This window comes from Rhyacophila brunnea, unplaced genomic scaffold (genome assembly GCF_057557595.1).
Source record: "Rhyacophila brunnea isolate RB1 unplaced genomic scaffold, BYU_Rbru_1.0 scaffold_3, whole genome shotgun sequence".
NCBI classification, from domain to species: Eukaryota; Metazoa; Arthropoda; class Insecta; order Trichoptera; family Rhyacophilidae; genus Rhyacophila; species Rhyacophila brunnea.
In genome coordinates this window covers 48,295,251-48,300,234 of record NW_028232965.1, presented here as the reverse complement: position 1 = coordinate 48,300,234, position 4,984 = coordinate 48,295,251, and the positions used below count along the sequence as shown (strand labels likewise).

Genomic DNA, 4,984 nt, shown 5'->3' with positions numbered 1-4,984 from the left:
TAAAACCTAAATAAATGCACGTGCACAGACATTTGTTTGAATTTTAACGTGCGTTTATTTGGATTGACCAGATTATAAAAGTTTGCACGCTTTAATCAAAACAACGCTTCACGAGACCACGCATTTTGCTACTTCCAACTAACTAGTTATTAAAATGGCGTTTTTGCTTACACTATGATCGCATACTAGGCGTCCAAAACGTCAAAAATCACACCATACTCGCAAACATTTGTTACACATGTTTTTCAATCAGTATTTTTAATGTTTTATATAAGTACTATGTTTATATTTGTTTACAAGCAGATGTATGTCGGTCTGGATTAGGCTAAAGAACATAATTGAGTTACTCATCGTAGCCCATGAGAAAAATGTGATAAATTCTGTCGTCATATTTACAGCTAAATATGCTAATATATTTTTTATAAGAATCGGATTATTGGGATGATGAGTAATAAGAGAAGGGGTGCACTGAGGCGGGAGATCGATGCAGGGTTGCACAAATCCTTGTCTTTGCAAACTTCGCACCCAGATACTGTGCTGTTATTATTGAGGAATTTCTGACACTTTTCCGCCGGTTTCAAGTCATCTACCACCCTGCACCCTCTTTCCGTCTTGGTTTTGTCGCCATCTGAAAATCGATAATATTATATAATCAATTATGAGTCATATAAAAATAATTAACACAGTTGCTACTAAGGAATAAAAAATGAACACAATTACCGCAGTTTATTTATCGTCCCTATTGACTATAGAGCTATGAGGTATTTTCATTTTGAATGCTTTCTGGTAAGCAAAGGTCAGTGTAAATTGAAATTATAAAATCTTTTCAAATTTATAATAGAATTAGATAATTACGAGATAAAAAGAACTTTTTATATCCCACGTTTTTAAATTTTCTGTTGAATCATATAAACTCGACAATTCTATGTATTAAGGAGGTATATGCTCAGCGTAGGTCAAAATTGAGCTTTTTTCTATTTTCAAAGCATGATCCTGGATATACCTTAAACGTTGTAGATAATCTATTTATATAATTTTGAAGCCTTATTATCCTTTATATTTATTTTAAACATTTGATGACTGCATAAAGTATTTTTATTACATAAAATAGTATTCTTTTAAACCTCTCACTCTAATGTTTTAGAATATAGTCATATTTCAGTACATAAATGTGCAGTGGAGTTAAGATTTTTTACATTTATTAATTTTTAAACGCATTTATAAAACCATTAGTATAATTTATATCGACATTATTATAGTGAAATATTTACGATAACAAATTATATTGATAATCTCTGTGATCCCAAATTTGACAAGAATTGAGCATTTTATTATTCAAAAAATGGGCAAAATTAACACATTTGAAGATAATTCTAAAGATACTCATTATAAGAAATGTCTTTGACCATTCAAGTGTGATAAACATCCTACGAATAATGATTGCTTTATATTAAATATTGACCTTAGAATAAGGTAGTGTTTTGTTACGAATATATCATATACTCTTCGCATTGTCAATCGGGGAAAGAAACGGGTAAAATTTTCTTCGTCATTGTAAAAGAAAACAATTATTTTGAACTCAATTTCATTGTTGATAGTATGGGTATAAATGGAGATATATGTTTAGAGATTCTTTAAAAAAATTATCGAGGGGGTGGGAATATAAACAGTAATTAAACTTTAAAATTCAACCAATTCGTGCTTATTTTTTTTCTTATTCCAATAAAAAGTGTATAAAGCTAACCAAGTTTATTTGTATTTTACGGCATATTATACATATTATCCGTTTCACTTAATAATTTCATTGATTATTTGGAAAAGTAGATGTAATTAGAAAAGATCAATGTGTTGAGGGCTCGAAGACTCAGATGAACCGATCACATTGTTAGATGCGACGGATCTAGAGCTCTCCATAGAGTTTATGAAAGAACCTCTGTAGGAACTCGGGCGCTGGGCCATATCCAGAATAAATGGGCGTCTAATGTCAAGAGGAACGCTGATGTAATATAAAAATAAATAGTTTCAATTGATAACCATAGTTAAAAGTAAAGAAAACGCGTACCTTGATGCACGACTTTCACGCATTCATAAGTAGTTTCTTTTGCTTCTTGTAATCTCCGTCCCAGAAATCGTGCCATAATAACACGAGGTTCCACGACAGATTTTTTATCAAGGTTGTCAGGTTTGTCAGTAATTATCGTTGTAGGAGTAGTTGAGGTTGTAGTTGGTTTGGTAGTCGGAATTGTTTCTTCAGTCGTCGAAGAATCAGTTGAGCCCGTAATTGTTTCTTCAGTCGTCGTAGGGGCAGTTGAGGTTGTAGTTGGTTTTTCAGTCGTCGTAGTAGTTGAGGTTGTAGTTGGTTTTTCAGTCGTCGTAGTAGTTGATGTTGTAGTTGGTTTGGTAGTCGGAATTGTTTCTTCAGTCGTCGAAGAATCAGTTGAGCCCGTAATTGTTTCTTCAGTCGTCGTAGGGGCAGTTGAAGTTGTAGTTGGTTTTTCAGTCGTCGTAGTAGTTGAGGTTGTAGTTGGTTTTTCAGTCGTCGTAGTAGTTGATGTTGTAGTTGGTTTGGTAGTCGGAATTGTTTCTTCAGTCGTCGAAGAATCAGTTGAGCCCGTAATTGTTTCTTCAGTCGTCGTAGGGGCAGTTGAGGTTGTAGTTGGTTTTTCAGTCGTCGTAGTAGTTGAGGTTGTAGTTGGTTTTTCAGTCGTCGTAGTAGTTGATGTTGTAGTTGGTTTGGTAGTCGGAATTGTTTCTTCAGTCGTCGAAGAATCAGTTGAGCCCGTAATTAGATCTTCAGTCGTCGAAGAATCAGTTGAGGTTGTAGTTGGTTTTTCAGTCGTCGTAGTAGTTGAGGTTGTAGTTGGTTTGGTAGTCGGAATTGTTCCTTCAGTCGTCGAAGAATCAGTTGAGCCCGTAATTAGATCTTCAGTCGTCGAAGAATCAGTTGAGGTTGTAGTTGGTTTTTCAGTCGTCGTAGTAGTTGAGGTTGTAGTTGGTTTGGTAGTCGGAATTGTTCCTTCAGTCGTCGAAGAATCAGTTGAGCCCGTAATTAGATCTTCAGTCGTCGAAGAATCAGTTGAGGTTGTAGTTGGTTTTTCAGTCGTCGTAGTAGTTGAGGTTGTAGTTGGTTTGGTAGTCGGAATTGTTCCTTCAGTCGTCGAAGAATCAGTTGAGCCAGTAGTTAGATCTTCAGTCGTCAAAGAATCAGTTGAGCCCGTAATTGGTTCTTCAGTCACGTCAATATTTTTGCCACAAACTTCAGTTTCCGTTACGTTAACATCTATTTTATTGCAATCCTTCCCGCTGCACTTATAGCATTCCAAGGCAATTCCTAAAATTGATAAATGTTGATAATGAATACATGGAAATTATGTAACTAGTTGCTGAAATTATAAGGAAATGTAAAGTTGCTAATACAACCATTTTCATTTTTATGGCTGAATTATTGATCCTCATAATTCGGTAATAATTAATGTTTGTCATTATAATATAGATGTCAGTCCCGCGATGTACATGAACCAAAGTGTCCACCTAGTCGGCGTTTTCGGGTTGCAAAATTATTATTATTTTTATTTTCTTTGTGTCTTTAGACCCAGGACATTGACTAAGTAAGTTGAGCGAGTATCTGACATCCATTTCTCGTAAAAAATATTAAGAAATCATTCAGACTAGAGAATGGTAGTAAAATAATGTATACATATATTTTTTTCTGGTTAATCCAGATAAAAATAATATTCTTTTCCCGTAAATTATGATAGATCATTGATTTTTATTTAACTGATCCTGATAATCACAAGTTTCTCTGGTACCGTTATAAAATGTTTTTTTTTTATCCTTAGCAATTATGATGACATGTAAATTAAATATAATAAAATTGAATTTTATTTATTTTTCAAGCCACAATAACTGCCGTGTTTATATGTGTTTTTATGATTCTAAGAGTTAAAGTTTTGGTGACAGTACATATCATGATTTTTTTTCAAACTATTTTTACTGCTATATAAACTAGTATTCTCCATTTAGTGTATTCTGCCAGAACAGAGACGATATATTATATTAATGAACCTATTTAAAATAATAAAACTACTCTTGGCCACAGTATAATATGAAACATTAGGGATACGCCCTTTCGAACCACACATTAAATTGTTTAATTTTAAAAATTAAGTGTCGTATGTAGAAGTTTATTTTATGTGTTGAGAATCTCTGATTTGATACACGAAAATGGTTCAGGTCCAAAGTTAAGGACGAGAGTAAATTTTTTTGTAAAAACTACAATTTAATAGATTTTACTGATAACTTTCATTTTAAATAATTATTACACTACGTTACATAATTTTGTTCGATCCTAAGAGGGTGATATGGGACCTCCACAGAGAAGAAGATTTTTGTTTTCCCGATAAATAGATTGTTAGATAGTCTGGATCCAAACACACATTGAAAAACAACATGTAAATTTTTCAGACCCGGTATTCGAACCCGGGACCTATGACATTGTAAGCCGACATATTATATTATGGGCATAACAATTATTACGCATCTAAAAACATTAAAAATTAACTTACAATTTATAAAAAATGTATTTAATATGAACTTTTTATTAAACATCGCATTTTATTAATAATTTTATGATTTAAAATGTAGTTTAATAAGGTTTTTAGAAGGTGACAACGATATTTGAAAAGTTCATAGTTATAAGGTGTTTTTTTTTTCTCAAATAAAATTATGTAGGACTTGATTTTTTCGACGGAATGCCAGCTATGATGCGGTCATAATCGCTATAATCATAAAAGCTAGAACTGATATAAATAAATTTGATTTTAAAACTGTAGACATTCATATTTTCTAAAAAAAACTAAATTGAACTAAATAACATGTAATTTAAACTAAATCACATGTTAAAACTTTAATTATCAAACTACATTTTAGTGATAAAAATATACATAAAATTTGATATAATTACTCATAAAAATCGGATTCCGAA

The 4,984-nt window shown here is 32.3% G+C and overlaps 1 long non-coding RNA gene across 1 annotated transcript; it reads right to left on the bottom strand.

Annotated features, from left to right (window-relative positions):
• Positions 1-287: 287 nt before the first annotated feature.
• Positions 288-2,183, bottom strand: LOC147068469 (uncharacterized). The gene is made up of 2 exons (XR_015071335.1): positions 2,063-2,183; positions 288-628 (listed from the first exon to the last, which is right to left on the bottom strand). It is a non-coding gene; the product is annotated as an uncharacterized LOC147068469 (long non-coding RNA).
• Positions 2,184-4,984: the final 2,801 nt, after the last annotated feature.